This window comes from Procambarus clarkii, chromosome 63 (assembly GCF_040958095.1).
Source record: "Procambarus clarkii isolate CNS0578487 chromosome 63, FALCON_Pclarkii_2.0, whole genome shotgun sequence".
NCBI classification, from domain to species: domain Eukaryota; kingdom Metazoa; phylum Arthropoda; class Malacostraca; order Decapoda; family Cambaridae; genus Procambarus; species Procambarus clarkii.
Genome location: NC_091212.1, coordinates 20,247,955 through 20,265,845, shown reverse-complemented (window position 1 = coordinate 20,265,845; position 17,891 = coordinate 20,247,955). Strand labels below are relative to the sequence as shown.

The 17,891-nt window shown below is 57.1% G+C and overlaps 1 protein-coding gene across 1 annotated transcript in view; it reads right to left on the bottom strand.

The window, feature by feature from the left end:
- The window catches only part of Rhp (GTP-Rho-binding protein rhophilin), a 319,468-nt gene that overhangs the window by 254,061 nt on the left and 47,516 nt on the right, over positions 1–17,891 (bottom strand). The window lies entirely within an intron of this gene.

Below are 17,891 nucleotides of genomic sequence, written 5' to 3'. Positions count from 1 at the left end.
AGTATGCACCCCACACCCAGTATGCACCCCACACCCAGTATGCACCCCACACCCAGTATACACCCCACACCCAGTATACACCCCACACCCAGTATACACCCCACACCCAGTATACAACCCACACCCAGTATACACCCCACACCCAGTGTACACCCCACACCCAGTGAACACACCACACCCAGTATACACCCCACACCCAGTGTACACCCCACACCCAGTATGCACCCCACACCCAGTATGCACCCCACACCCAGTATGCACCCCACACCCAGTATGCACCCCACACCCAGTATGCACCCCACACCCAGTATGGACCCCACACCCAGTATGCACCCCACACCCAGTGTACACCCCACACCCAGTATGCACCCCACACCCAGTATGGACCCCACACCCAGTATGTATCCCACACCTTATACCACTCACCCACCAAGCCCACGTTCACCCCCCCCCCCCCCCCACCAAGCCCACATAATAAAAGTATTTGAGAGAGTGATCAGGAGTCAGGTCACTAGATTCATGGAGACCAATGACCTCCACAACCCAGGCCAACATGGATTTAGAGCAGGAAGATCATGCCTCTCACAGCTACTTGACCACTATGACAAAATCACTGAGGCATTAGAGGAAAAACATAATGCAGATGTCATATACACAGATTTTGCAAAGGCATTCGACAAATGTGACCATGGAGTGATTGCACACAAAATGAGGTCAATGGGTATAACTGGAAAAGTAGGACGCTGGATACTCAATTTCCTGTCTAACAGAACACAAAGAGTAACAGTCAATCAAGTAAAATCGAGTCCGAGCGCAGTTAAAAGCTCTGTACCTCAAGGTACAGTCCTTGCACCACTGCTGTTCCTTATTCTCATATCAGATACAGACAAAAATACAAGTCCCAGCTTCGTGTCATCCTTTGCAGATGATACAGAAATCAGTATGAAAATTACCTCTGCTGAAGACATTGATAAACTACAAACAGATATTAACAAAGTTTTCGACAACAACAAAGTATGTTTAACAAAGTATGTTTAACGGTGATAAATTCCAGGTACTCAGATACGGCAAAAATGAGGATCTTAAACATAATACAGGGTACAAAACACAATCTAATCTGGCCAGAGTTGGAAAACAGCATGTCAAGGATTTGGGAATAATGATGTCCGACGACCTAACGTTTAGGGAGCATAACCAAGCAAGTATTGCTTGGTTATGCGACATGTGAACGACAAGGAAGTGAACGACATGGAAGAAAATGCAGACCAGTGAAGAGCAGAGGTGCCATGGACACAATCAGAGAACACTATATGAACATCAGAGGTCCACGGTTGTTCAACGTCCTACCAGCGACGTTGAACATCAGAAATATTACAGGAACAACCGTGGACATCTTCAAGAGGAAACTAGATTGTTTCCTTCAAGGAGTGCCGGACCAACCGGGCTGTGGTGGGTATGTGGGCCTGCGGGCCGCTCCAAGCAACAGCCTGGTGGACCAAACTCTCACAAGTCAAGCCTGGCCTCGGGCCGGGCTTGGGGAGTAGAAGAACTCCCAGAACCCCATCAACCAGGTATCAACCAGGTAAGCCCACGTTAAACCCCCCACCAAGCCCACAATAGTGACAATGTCTGACAGTCACACAATAGACGCTAAAGGAACAACCATAAATACTGTTTTATGAAAGTAATCGTGTAGAACCACCCGGTGGTGGTGAGGGGGAGGGGGGTGGTGAGGGGGAGGGGGGGGTGAGGTGGTGGTGAGGAGGGGGGGTGAGGTGGTGGTGAGGAGGGGGGGGTGAGGAGGGAGGGGTCCCAAGCCATCCACAATATGATAAGGTACGGAAATCTAACCCACCTGGGCCCAGACTTCCCAACTTACGTCAGACAAGGCCACAGTGGTAAACCAGACATAATACTGTCAAACAACCACCACTTCCTAAACACCCGCATAGAAAGGGGTCCTGTGAGCACAAGCGACCACCTACCAATAATAATGACACTGTCAACTAACCCCATTCAGAAACCCTCACCACCAAGACTACAATACACTAAAACTGACTGGGAAGCGTTCAAAAGCAGTGCACAGGAAATCACTGTCACAGATTTTAATGGAAAGGAAACATCATGCATAAACGCCGAGTTAAATACATGGATTAACACCATAGAAAAATGCATGACTGATCACATTCCCGTAGCTCACCATATAACGCTCCCACACCCCCCAGCCACTGAGGCGCTCAGGACACTGCAAACCAGATATAACAATCTTCTACAACTCATAACACAACACGGGTGGACGGATGAGCGCAAAAGACTACAAAGGGAACTTCAAGATGAGCTGCAAGATCTGTGCAAAACAGAGAACACCAAACAATGGGATGACCTAATAAGCAAAATCCAAGTCGACTACAGAAACCCGGGAAAGTTCTGGAAAAAAGTAAAGACCGTGATGGGAAGCTCTTCTGAGGAAACACCCTACATCATAGACGCCTCAGGAAATAAACTCTATGAGGAGAGAGAACAAGAGCAGGAATTCAGGAAGTTCTGGGAAAAAATATTCAGGATAAACCCGGAAGAAAATTTAAATTTTTGCCCAATTAACGAAAGGTTAATTACAACTCAAGTCGGTAACAGAGCTGCAGCACTACTCCCGACGCAAACAATAGACCTTAACAACATACGCGATGACTGCCACCTTATGAAACACACAACCATTGCAGCGGTCCATAAAACAATTATGGGTTTCAAGAACAAGGCGCCGGGCAACAGCAAGATAAATAAGATGGTATTATCCAACCCACCAGTGATTGCATTCCATCAATACACATGTATAATAAATGCAGCTCTTGCATCTGGACTATTCCCCACATACTTCAAGAATGCCACAATAAGATTAATCCCCAAGCCAGGTAAACCTCCAACCCAAACTGAAAACTACAGGCCAATTTCCCTCCTCGAAGTACCAGGTAAAATATTCGAAAAAATTATCAATCAGAGACTTGTGAAATACATGGAAGAGGAAGGGAAGTATAACACCAGGCAGCATGGGTTTAGACACCACAGAGGGGCCCATACAGCTATAGCCCTGATCTACGAGCATATAGATAACGCAGTGTCGAAAAAAGATCAATGTAATATAGTGCTTAGGGACGTCTCGAAAGCCTTCGACAAAGTGTGGCACACAGACCTAAAATATAAGATATCTGAACTAGGGCTTCCTGAGAGATTTACTGCTACTCTCTGCAGCTTTATAGACAATAGAACTGCAAGGCTTAATATCGGCAGGAACTTGGGTGACGTAATAGAACTGAAAAGTGGAGTACCACAAGGAAGCTGCCTCTCCCCCACTCTATTCAACATACATACAGTTGACCAACCCCAACATGTAGAATACATCACATACGCTGACGATGTCACCCCAAATAATATGCCAACCGGGCCCATCAAAGCCGCTACTAGCCGACAAGACCAAGGCGGCAATTGAACTCATAAACAACTTTGAGAAGCAATGGAAAATTAGCACCAACAAACAAAAGTTTCAGATAATACACATTGCGGAAAGAAACCCGGACCCCATCATCCTTGACAACCAGCCGATCCAATATGCGGAGGTAGGCAGAATACTGGGACTTATGATAAATAGAACAGGGATACAAATTCATGTAAGGGACCGACTAAACTAAGCCAAAGCAGCATTAGGAAAACTGAGAAGATTCCGAAGCCTCAGTACAAACATTCAGATCCACCTATATAAGGCTCTAGTTCGGCCGCATCTAGAGTATCCCTCAGTACCACTACACACCATAAAGAAAACTAACATGCAGAAACTGCAAGCAGTACAAAATAAGGCGCTAAGGAGAGCAGCAAAACACCGTCCACCATATGATCAGACAATCCAGGAGCTCCACGAACTCCTGAACATACAGCCACTAAACATCAGACTGCAGCACCAAGCCATCAGGGTGTGGAACACCATCGAAATGTTAGAGGACCCAATGTTTGAAAGATTGCTCCAAGATGAGACGCCCCGCTCCCACAGCTGGTGGCCCAAGAGCCTCGATTCTCTGGATGAAAACCCCGCCCCACAGTATATAATCCCCAGATGAGATATATATATGTATATATGAACAGTTCATATATGTGTATATATGAACAACTCAATAAATAATATGTATGTATGAACAACTCGATAAATAATAATAATAAAATAAAGAGCCTTAAACAGAACAACATGTGTGGAAGCATCCGAGTGTATATATATGAATGCTACAGTATTCATCTATGGACATCCATATATGGTGAAACACATGTGAAGAACCTCTCACTCACTCACAGCTCCCTGACAAGAGGGAGCCAGCTTAGCTTAGCTGCCAACACCCACACATGGTGTCAGCAAGGCGGACAGCCCGCCTGCTTTCATACCTCTCACTGTATTTCCCACTTCTATACTTCCCTTCACCTATGCCTCTCCTTCCTCTTTACTCTCCCCCCCCCCCCAAAAAAAAAAAAAAAAAAAAAAAAAAAAAGAGGGGTGGTGGTGGTTAGGATGTGAGGAGGGGGGGGGGGGAGTGGGTGGTGGTAGTGAGAGGGTAAAGGCAGGTAGCCAGTGACCTCAGGTGAGGTCACCACCAGCAGACACCAAGTTACTGAGGGAGGACATCACCAGGGGGCGCCCCCACCAGGACACCAGGGGGCGCCCCACCAGGACACCAGGGGGCGCCCCACCAGGCCACCAGGGGGGCGCCCCACCAGGACACCAGGGAGCGCCCCACCAGGACACCAGGGGGCCCCCCACCAGGACACCAGGGGGCGCCCCACCAGGACACCAGGGGGTGCCCCACCAGGACACCAGGGGGGCGCCCCACCAGGACACCAGGGGGGCGCCCCACCAGGACACCAGGGGGGCGCCCCACCAGGAGACCAGGGGGGCGCCCCACCAGGAGACCAGGGGGGCGCCCCACCAGGAGACCAGGGGGGCGCCCCACCAGGACACCAGGGGGGCGCCCCACCAGGACACCAGGGGGGCGCCCCACCAGGACACCAGGGGGGCGCCCCACCAGGACACCAGGGGGGCGCCCCCACCAGGACACCAGGGGGGCGCCCCCACCAGGACACCAGGGGGGCGCCCCACCAGGACACCAGGGGGGCGCCCCACCAGGACACCAGGGGGGCGCCCCACCAGGACACCAGGGGGGCGCCCCACCAGGACACCAGGGGGGCGCCCCACCAGGACACCAGGGGGGCGCCCCACCAGGACACCAGGGGAGCGCCCCACCAGGACACCAGGGGAGCGCCCCACCAGGACACCAGGGGAGCGCCCCACCAGGCCACCAGGGGGCGCCCCACCAGGCCACCAGGAGGCGCCCCCACCAGGACACCAGGGGGCGCCCCACCAGGCCACCAGGGGGCGCCCCACCAGGCCACCAGGGGGCGCCCCCACCAGGACACCAGGGGGCGCCCCCACCAGGACACCAGGGGGCGCCCCCACCAGGACACCAGGGGGCGCCCCCACCAGGACACCAGGGGGGCGCCCCCACCAGGACACCAGGGGGGCGCCCCCACCAGGACACCAGGGGGGCGCCCCCACCAGGACACCAGGGGGGCGCCCCCACCAGGACACCAGGGGGGCGCCCCCACCAGGACACCAGGGGGGCGCCCCCACCAGGACACCAGGGGGGCGCCCCCACCAGGACACCAGGGGGGCGCCCCCACCAGGACACCAGGGGGGCGCCCCCACCAGGACACCAGGGGGGCGCCCCACCAGGACACCAGGGGGCGCCCCACCAGGACACCAGGGGGGCGCCCCACCATGACACCAGGGGGGCGCCCCACCATGACACCAGGGGGGCGCCCCACCAGGCCACCAGGGGGCGCCCCACCAGGCCACCAGGGGGCGCCCCATCAGGCCACCAGGGGGCGCCCCACCAGGCCACCAGGGGGCGCCCCCACCAGGACACCAGGGGGGCGCCCCACCAGGCCACCAGGGGGCGCCCCACCAGGCCACCAGGGGGCGCCCCACCAGGCCACCAGGGGGCGCCCCACCAGGCCACCAGGGGGCGCCCCACCAGGACACCAGGGGGTCGCCCCCACCAGGACACCAGGGGGGCGCCCCCACCAGGGGGCGCCCCACGAGGCCACCAGGGGGCGCCCCACCAGGACACCAGGGGGCCCCCCCACCAGGACACCAGGGGGGCGCCCCCACCAGGACACCAGGGGGGCGCCCCCACCAGGACACCAGGGGGCGCCCCACCAGGACACCAGGGGGGCGCTCCACCAGGCCACCAGGGGGCGCCCCCACCAGGACACCAAGGGGGCGCCCCACCAGGACACCAGGGGGCGCCCCCACCAGGACACCAGGGGGGCGCCCCACCAGGCCACCAGGGGGGCGCCCCACCAGGACACCAGGGGGGCGCCCCACCAGGACACCAGGGGGGCGCCCCACCAGGACACCAGGGGGCGCCCCACCAGGACACCAGGGGGGCGCCCCCACCAGGACACCAGGGGGCGCCCCACCAGGACACCAGGGGGCGCCCCACCAGGACACCAGGGGGGCGCCCCACCAGGACACCAGGGGGCGCCCCCACCAGGACACCAGGGGGCGCCCCCACCAGGACACCAGGGGGCGCCCCCACCAGGACACCAGGGGGCGCCCCCACCAGGACACCAGGGGGGCGCCCCACCAGGACACCAGGGGGGCGCCCCACCAGGACACCAGGGGGCGCCCCACCAGGACACCAGGGGGCGCCCCACCAGGACACCAGTGGGCGCCCCACCAGGACACCAGGGGGGCGCCCCCACCAGGACACCAGGGGGCGCCCCACCAGGACACCAGGGGGGCGCCCCCACCAGGACACCAGGGGGCGCCCCCACCAGGACACCAGGGGGCGCCCCCACCAGGACACCAGGGGGCGCCCCCACCAGGACACCAGGGGGCGCCCCCACCAGGACACCAGGGGGCGCCCCCACCAGGACACCAGGGGGGCGCCCCACCAGGACACCAGGGGGGCGCCCCACCAGGACACCAGGGGGGCGCCCCACCAGGACACCAGGGGGGCGCCCCACCAGGACACCAGGGGGGCGCCCCACCAGGACACCAGGGGGGCGCCCCACCAGGACACCAGGGGGGCGCCCCACCAGGACACCAGGGGGCGCCCCACCAGGACACCAGGGGGCGCCCCACCAGGACACCAGGGGGCGCCCCACCAGGACACCAGGGGGCGCCCCACCAGGACACCAGGGGGGCGCCCCCACCAGGACACCAAGGGGGCGCCCCCACCAGGACACCAAGGGGCGCCCCCACCAGGACACCAAGGGGCGCCCCACCAGGACACCAGGGGGCGCCCCCACCAGGACACCAGGGGGCGCCCCCACCAGGACACCAGGGGGGCGCCCCACCAGGACACCAGGGGGGCGCCCCACCAGGACACCAGGGGGCGCCCCACCAGGACACCAGGGGGGCGCCCCACCAGGACACCAGGGGGGCGCCCCACCAGGACACCAGGGGGGCGCCCCACCAGGACACCAGGGGGCGCCCCACCAGGACACCAGGGGGCGCCCCACCAGGACACCAGGGGGGCGCCCCACCAGGACACCAGGGGGGCGCCCCACCAGGACACCAGGGGGGCGCCCCACCAGGAGACCAGGGGGGCGCCCCACCAGGACACCAGGGGGGCGCCCCACCAGGACACCAGGGGGGCGCCCCACCAGGACACCAGGGGGGCGCCCCACCAGGACACCAGGGGGGCGCCCCACCAGGACACCAGGGGGGCGCCCCACCAGGACACCAGGGGGGCGCCCCACCAGGACACCAGGGGGGCGCCCCACCAGGACACCAGGGGGGCGCCCCACCAGGACACCAGGGGGGCGCCCCACCAGGACACCAGGGGGGCGCCCCACCAGGACACCAGGGGGGCGCCCCACCAGGACACCAGGGGAGCGCCCCACCAGGACACCAGGGGAGCGCCCCACCAGGCCACCAGGGGGCGCCCCACCAGGCCACCAGGAGGCGCCCCCACCAGGACACCAGGGGGCGCCCCACCAGGCCACCAGGGGGCGCCCCACCAGGCCACCAGGGGGCGCCCCCACCAGGACACCAGGGGGCGCCCCCACCAGGACACCAGGGGGCGCCCCCACCAGGACACCAGGGGGCGCCCCCACCAGGACACCAGGGGGCGCCCCCACCAGGACACCAGGGGGCGCCCCCACCAGGACACCAGGGGGCGCCCCCACCAGGACACCAGGGGGCGCCCCCACCAGGACACCAGGGGGCGCCCCCACCAGGACACCAGGGGGCGCCCCCACCAGGACACCAGGGGGCGCCCCCACCAGGACACCAGGGGGGCGCCCCACCAGGACACCAGGGGGCGCCCCACCAGGACACCAGGGGGGCGCCCCACCATGACACCAGGGGGGCGCCCCACCATGACACCAGGGGGGCGCCCCACCAGGCCACCAGGGGGCGCCCCACCAGGCCACCAGGGGGCGCCCCATCAGGCCACCAGGGGGCGCCCCACCAGGCCACCAGGGGGCGCCCCCACCAGGACACCAGGGGGGCGCCCCACCAGGCCACCAGGGGGCGCCCCACCAGGCCACCAGGGGGCGCCCCACCAGGCCACCAGGGGGCGCCCCACCAGGCCACCAGGGGGCGCCCCACGAGGCCACCAGGGGGCGCCCCACCAGGACACCAGGGGGCCCCCCCACCAGGACACCAGGGGGGCGCCCCCACCAGGACACCAGGGGGCGCCCCACCAGGACACCAGGGGGGCGCTCCACCAGGCCACCAGGGGGCGCCCCCACCAGGACACCAAGGGGGCGCCCCACCAGGACACCAGGGGGCGCCCCCACCAGGACACCAGGGGGGCGCCCCACCAGGCCACCAGGGGGGCGCCCCACCAGGACACCAGGGGGGCGCCCCACCAGGACACCAGGGGGGCGCCCCACCAGGACACCAGGGGGCGCCCCACCAGGACACCAGGGGGGCGCCCCCACCAGGACACCAGGGGGCGCCCCACCAGGACACCAGGGGGGCGCCCCACCAGGACACCAGGGGGCGCCCCCACCAGGACACCAGGGGGCGCCCCCACCAGGACACCAGGGGGCGCCCCCACCAGGACACCAGGGGGCGCCCCCACCAGGACACCAGGGGGGCGCCCCACCAGGACACCAGGGGGGCGCCCCACCAGGACACCAGGGGGCGCCCCACCAGGACACCAGGGGGCGCCCCACCAGGACACCAGTGGGCGCCCCACCAGGACACCAGGGGGGCGCCCCCACCAGGACACCAGGGGGCGCCCCACCAGGACACCAGGGGGGCGCCCCCACCAGGACACCAGGGGGCGCCCCCACCAGGACACCAGGGGGCGCCCCCACCAGGACACCAGGGGGCGCCCCCACCAGGACACCAGGGGGCGCCCCCACCAGGACACCAGGGGGCGCCCCCACCAGGACACCAGGGGGCGCCCCCACCAGGACACCAGGGGGGCGCCCCACCAGGACACCAGGGGGGCGCCCCACCAGGACACCAGGGGGGCGCCCCACCAGGACACCAGGGGGGCGCCCCACCAGGACACCAGGGGGGCGCCCCACCAGGACACCAGGGGGGCGCCCCACCAGGACACCAGGGGGGCGCCCCACCAGGACACCAGGGGGGCGCCCCACCAGGACACCAGGGGGCGCCCCACCAGGACACCAGGGGGCGCCCCACCAGGACACCAGGGGGCGCCCCACCAGGACACCAGGGGGCGCCCCACCAGGACACCAGGGGGGCGCCCCCACCAGGACACCAAGGGGCGCCCCCACCAGGACACCAAGGGGCGCCCCCACCAGGACACCAAGGGGCGCCCCACCAGGACACCAGGGGGCGCCCCCACCAGGACACCAGGGGGCGCCCCCACCAGGACACCAGGGGGGCGCCCCACCAGGACACCAGGGGGGCGCCCCACCAGGACACCAGGGGGGCGCCCCACCAGGACACCAGGGGGGCGCCCCACCAGGACACCAGGGGGGCGCCCCACCAGGACACCAGGGGGGCGCCCCACCAGGACACCAGGGGGCGCCCCACCAGGACACCAGGGGGCGCCCCACCAGGACACCAGGGGGCGCCCCACCAGGACACCAGGGGGCGCCCCACCAGGACACCAGGGGGCGCCCCACCAGGACACCAGGGGGGCGCCCCCACCAGGACACCAAGGGGCGCCCCCACCAGGACACCAAGGGGCGCCCCCACCAGGACACAAGAACAGCCAATACCTCGTTATACTGGACTTGTGGTGATCATCATAACCTCTTCCTGAAAATAGCAAATTTGTTGACATTTCCCCTGAAGACGATAGACAGAACCTCGTTACTACGTGCTTAGAAATTATATGAAAGGGGAAGTACAGGCGGCCCCGGTATGTGGTCTCCAACACCCGAACACAGTGGTAGAGAGAGCACACACACACGAACACAGTGGTAGAGAGAGCACACACACACGAACACAGTGGTAGAGAGAGCACACACACACGAACACAGTGGTAGAGAGAGCACACACACACGAACACAGTGGTAGAGAGAGCACACACACACGAACACAGTGGTAGAGAGAGCACACACACACGAACACAGTGGTAGAGAGAGCACACACACACGAACACAGTGGTAGAGAGAGCACACACACACGAACACAGTGGTAGAGAGAGCACACACACACGAACACAGTGGTAGAGAGAGCACACACACACGAACACAGTGGTAGAGAGAGCACACACACACGAACACAGTGGTAGAGAGAGCACACACACACGAACACAGTGGTAGAGAGAGCACACACACACGAACACAGTGGTAGAGAGAGCACACACACACGAACACAGTGGTAGAGAGAGCACACACACACGAACACAGTGGTAGAGAGAGCACACACACACGAACACAGTGGTAGAGAGAGCACACACACACGAACACAGTGGTAGAGAGAGCACACACACACGAACACAGTGGTAGAGAGAGCACACACACACGAACACAGTGGTAGAGAGAGCACACACACACACGAACACAGTGGTAGAGAGAGCACACACACCCGAACACAGTGGTAGAGAGAGCACACACACACTAACACATTGGTAGAGAGAGCACACACACGAACACATTGGTAGAGAGAGCACACACACACGAACACAGTGGTAGAGAGAGCACACACACACACACGAACACAGTGGTAGAGAGAGCACACACACACGAACACAGTGGTAGAGAGCACACACACACACACGAACACAGTGGTAGAGAGCACACACACACACACGAACACAGTGGTAGAGAGAGCACACACACACGAACACATTGGTAGAGAGAGCACACACACACGAACACAGTGGTAGAGAGCACACACACACACACGAACACAGTGGTAGAGAGAGCACACACACACGAACACAGTGGTAGAGAGAGCACACACACATGAACACAGTGGTAGAGAGAGCACACACACACGAACACAGTGGTAGAGAGAGCACACACACACACACGAACACAGTGGTAGAGAGCACACACACACACACGAACACAGTGGTAGAGAGAGCACACACACACACACGAACACAGTGGTAGAGAGCACACACACACACACACACGAACACAGTGGTAGAGAGCACACACACACACACGAACACAGTGGTAGAGAGCACACACACACACACGAACACAGTGGTAGAGAGCACACACACACGAACACAGTGGTAGAGAGCACACACACACACACGAACACAGTGGTAGAGAGAGCACGCACACACGAACACGGTGGTAGAGAGAGCACACACACGAACACAGTGGTAGAGAGAGAGCACGCACACACGAACACAGTGGTAGAGAGAGCACGCACACACGAACACGGTGGTAGAGAGAGCACACACACGAGCACAGTGGTAGAGAGCACACACACACGAACACAGTGGTAGAGAGCACACACACACACACGAACACGGTGGTAGAGAGAGCACACACACGAACACAGTGGTAGAGAGAGCACACACACGAATACATTGGTAGAGAGAGCACACACACGAACACAGTGGTAGAGCACACACACGAACACAGTGGTAGAGCACACACACGAACACAGTGGTAGAGCACACACACGAACACAGTGGTAGAGAGAGCACACACACGAACACAGTGGTAGAGCACACACACGAACACAGTGGTAGAGAGAGAGCACACACACGAACACAGTGGTAGAGAGAGAGCACACACACGAACACAGTGGTAGAGAGAGAGCACACACACGAACACAGTGGTAGAGAGAGTACACACACACGAACACAGTGGTAGAGAGAGCACACACACACGAACACAGTGGTAGAGAGCACACACACACAGGAACACAGTGGTACAGAGAGAGCACACACACGAACACGGTGGTAGAGAGAGCACACACACGAACACAGTGGTAGAGAGAGCACACACACACACACGAACACAGTGGTAGAGAGCACACACACACACACGAACACAGTGGTAGAGAGCACACACACACGAACACAGTGGTAGAGAGAGAGCACGCACACACGAACACGGTGGTAGAGAGAGAGCACACACACGAACACAGTGGTAGAGAGCACACACACACGAACACAGTGGTAGAGAGAGCACACACACGAACACGGTGGTAGAGAGAGCACACACACGAGCACAGTGGTAGAGAGCACACACACACGAACACAGTGGTAGAGAGCACACACACACACACGAACACGGTGGTAGAGAGAGCACACACACGAACACAGTGGTAGAGAGAGCACACACACGAACACATTGGTAGAGAGAGCACACACACGAACACAGTGGTAGAGCACACACACGAACACAGTGGTAGAGCACACACACGAACACAGTGGTAGAGAGAGCACACACACGAACACAGTGGTAGAGCACACACACGAACACAGTGGTAGAGAGAGAGCACACACACGAACACAGTGGTAGAGAGAGAGCACACACACGAACACAGTGGTAGAGAGAGAGCACACACACGAACACAGTGGTAGAGAGAGTACACACACACGAACACAGTGGTAGAGAGAGCACACACACACGAACACAGTGGTAGAGAGAGCACACACACACGAACACAGTGGTAGAGAGCACACACACACAGGAACACAGTGGTAGAGAGAGCACACACACGAACACAGTGGTAGAGAGAGAGCACACACACGAACACGGTGGTAGAGAGAGCACACACACGAACACAGTGGTAGAGAGAGCACACACACGAACACAGTGGTAGAGCACACACACGAACACAGTGGTAGAGAGAGCACACACACGAACACAGTGGTAGAGAGAGCACACGAACACAGTGGTAGAGCACACACACGAACACAGTGGTAGAGACCTAGACAGACTACACACTCGACACAAAAAGTTAGTGAGCAACAAGACAAGCCTGCAGGCTCCTACATACACCAGCAGCAGAGAGGCACCGTAGTGTAGTGGAGATAAACCATGACAAACAAAGCATGACCGTGGACCTTGCCGGTGTTGTGCACGAGGTGGGAACGTGTCGCTCTCATCACTACAAGTACTTCAACACGAAACTGTGTACAAACTCCCTAACCAAAAGAGTTTTCACAAACGATGCCCAGATTTTCATATCAGAGGAACAAATTGAATAAAATTAGAAGAACGCCATTATGAATGCAGTAACGCCCATAAAAATCCACGAGGATTTTTTTTTAAGCTAGAGAGAAAATGAATGGCAGGATATATTTAAACTGTACCGTCAACTGTCAGATGCTAAACAGGACCCAGATAATCAGGAAACGGGAAAGAGGCTAGGCTAAGAGCCTCCTCCTAGGCTGGGCTAAGAGCCTCCTCCTACGCTAGGCTAAGAGCCTCCTCCTAGGCTAGGCTAAGAGCCTCCTCCTAGGCTAGGCTAAGAGCCTCCTCCTAGGCTAGGCTACAAACAGGCTAAACGGGAAACTATCAAAAGCCTATTCACTTCTTACTTAACATACAATACAATTTAAAAAAAATACGTCCTACTTAACAACAGTAACTGGCAAAGTATGGAGATGGATTATCAACTTGCTGAGGAACAGGAGGCAGAGTGTAATAACACAGTAAACTCCTGATCATCTACTGGGAAAAGTTCCCCCCCCCCCCGGTACCGTACTTGCTCCGGTACTTCTTCTCATCCTAATATCATACAAACTACAAGGATACAAACTACAGTACTGTATCATCAGTTGCAGATGACACACGGATCTTCATGCCAGTAGACAATATAGAGGACACGACAAACCTCCAGCAGGATGTAAATCGGGTCTTTCAATGGACCAAAGATAATATGATGTTTAATGAAAATAAGTTCCAGCTCCTGCGCTATGGAACAAATGAAAATTTGTAAAACGGGATCAAATTACACCATAGAAGGAAAAAGTCATATAAAGGATCTGAGTAATTCTGTAAAGGTAAAGTCTTCCCACAGGACACCATATAACACAGAAATAACACCACATGAGACCAGAAGGCATGGAGGGTAAAGCGACTGTCTCGCTTCATGCAGGTCGGCGTTCAATCCCCGACAGTCCAAGTGGTTGGGCACCATTTCCCCCGTCTCATCCTGACCTTCCCTGTGCTATATTAGTAACGGATTTGAGCTTTCCCTTGATAATTCCCTCTTCTTCCCTTACCTCTCAATAGTCTACAAGTTACACACTAAACTTGAATTTTGTCCAAAATATTGCCAGCATTCTTGTCCAAGATAAGCGTCAGTGCTCAGTCACGGTCTCGTGGAACCAACAGCCAGAAACTTCGTTAAAATATATAATAAATCAGCCAAAAACAAACAACACAAGAACGCACAAAATACATTAGAAAATTAGAATAGAAATTCGTAAGGAATGAAAGAAAAGTACAAATATCACCGACGGTGGGTAATTAGCCTCTGGAAACCTCTAGTTACACCGTCAAGGATTACGGTCAAACATTGCCATAGAGAAAATAAAAGGACCAATAATATCAAAGGAATTTATTGCAATGATGGATTAATTAGGTAGTGACCACCCGCAGTATATGACGTCACGTCCTGCTTGGTGTCCCATGACTGGTCCCTACCCCCCCCCCCACCGTGCCTCATACCCTCAGCTCTGCATACCTGGGCACTTGGACCCCCCCCCCCACACACCCCCACTCAGGGCACGGCCATCCTCACTTCAAACCTTTCCACAAATATCCACTCAACACGTGCGCTCCCCTCCCACCCCCCTTCCAACCCAAATGTCGAGTACACAATGTGTCAACTTTGTGAAAGAGAAAACATGCACTCTCTTGAACATTATATTGTAGAATGTCCCATACTGACTGACTTTCGCCCTCCTGGGCTAAGGTATGCTGAACTCTGTAATTACTATATGAGTACTGGAACACTTGATGATATATTGGACTTGTATCCAAGATTGACCATGTAATATATCACTTATTCAATGTTATATTCAATATATCATTTATTCAATGTTATATGATGTAACTATATAACCTGAGCTTGTAAAAGCACCTTCATCACCTTCAGTGATTAAGTGCTTAATTGCACACTAGTTTCTTTATCAGCTATCTCACCCTGTCAGGGTAAATGAGACAGATGTATGTGAATGCATGTGTGTGTATATGTATGTATATGTATGGGTATAAAGTATATATGGAAGCTGATCAGAATTACATTTCACCTTTGTGAATGTACATTAATGACACTATGTAAAAGACACATCAAACACTTTATGTAGGGCATACGTAAATCTGTGTATCTATGTATTTACGTATGTAGGTTAGCTTAGCATTTTAAAAGCACCGAATCACCTTCTGTGGTTGAGTGTTCAATAAACCCCTGAACTCTATGTTTAACATTTCTCTAACCCTGTCCATGGAGGACAGAAGAAAATGTATATATGCTGGTTAGCATTGTAAATGTGTGGCCACGTCTGTGGTAGAAAATAATAATAAAAAAAAAAAATCACTCGCAGATGCCACCACCAGTTACAGGAAGGGAACCTACCTTGTGGAGGTTCCGGGGATCAATTTCCCTGAAGCTCGGTCTCCAATCCCCGGCTGGGAATGGAAATTTGTTGGCGCCGAGGAGCCGGGAGAGGAGTGGTGGGGCTCTGACATCCCTTATCTTTTGGCTAAAACCTAAGAGGAGCAACTATGTCTTCCTCCATAAGAGGCGAGGCGTGGTCGTCATACATCATCCGCCACTCCTGGACATGTGATGATTGAGGACAAGCCACCCAAGAGGTGGCACGGGCATGAATACCCCGTAACTTCTTACACATTACATCGGAATTTGGCCGTTTGCCCGAAAATGGACGTAATTTGAAAAATAAAATAAATTTTTTATTTTTTTTTCCAAAAAAGCAAGTTAAGGGTCTTCTGGTAGGTTAGGAGGGCAGGAAGTTCTCCTAAGGTTGGAGCCGGTGGCTGAGCGGACAGAACACTGGACGCGTGATCCTGTGGTCCCGGGTTCGATCCCGGGCACCGGCGAGAAACGATGGGCAGAGTTTCTTTCACCCTGATGCCCCTGTTACCTAGCAGTAAATAGGTACCTGGGAGTTAGTCAGCTGTCACAGGCTGCTTCCTGGGGGTGGAGGCCTGGTCGAGGACCGAGCCGTGGGGACACCAAAGCCCCGAAATCATCTCAAGAAGAAGAAGATCTCAAGATCAAGAAGGTTTCAAAACGTCATGAAACCGTTAATTGAAAGTTTCCTTTCCTAACCTAACCGAGTAATCCAGAAGACTCAAACAGAAAACGGGCCAATACGCCACTTTCGTGAGCCGATTTCATTTCAAATTACGTCCAATTTTGGCCATAGCGCGGATACGAGCGGAAAGCGACGTTGTTTTAAGAGTAAGGCTACGAGAGGAGGGGGGGGGTGGCGAGGTACGGGGAGGGGGGGTAGTCGCCCCCCCCCCTCATGTATCACCCCCAGCAACCACCCCCCCATGCTAACCTTCCCCCCCCCCCACTCCATCACATCACTTGGGCATGCCCAGCAGTGCGCCCCCCTCCCCCCCTCCTCAAGGCCATGGTGCCCAACTGCTCCTGTAACACCTGCCCACGTGACGACTCTACTGCTGATTGACTCATTCACTCAATAAATTCTCTCCTAGTTGTATTTGCGGGAGATGATCAATGGCACTTGGGTCCTGCCTCTCACCCCTTAACAGACCGGTGTATAGGCTGCCGAGACTATTGGGCTCTGTCATGACAGTTTCAAGCTGTGTGGTAGCCTCCTCCACTTGACTTAGTGTACTCCAAACCTTGCCTATCCCGACACAATGTCTCTGGCTCAGTTGGTACTTAACATTCACCTGTGCTCCCGTGTTCGTGTACTCTCCCTGCTAAACATTGTCCTTGTCTACCCTCACTATTCATACCAGTATTATGTAATCCTGTCTGTCTTTTCCCTGTCTCTCCTGTCGTCCAGTGATGTCGGGTTGAACATCTGTAGTGTTTCCTCATAATTCATACCTCTCAGCTCGGAGACTAGTCAGGTGGCATACCTCTCAGCTTTCTCCTGCTGCATTTTGTGTTTAAAGAGAGACGCACTCCACTGCCGAATATTCCAGAATTGGTTTGTCACTCATTATGCAAAGTCCTGAATGACTGACAGTTCTTATATTAATGTAAGGAATGGCTATCTTTCAAACCAGTCCATATATTAGTCAACGTTCTGTATGCAGTGTTTGATGTGGGCTTTTAGTGACAGGTTCAGCATAACATCAACTCCCAAGTCTTCCTCGGCCCTATTTCACGAGGATTTCCTCTCCCACGTGATACCATGTGTCTGCCATCCTGCTCCCCGTTCCCAGCATCGTCAGTTTGCACTTGCTCGAGTTGAACTCTCTAGTAC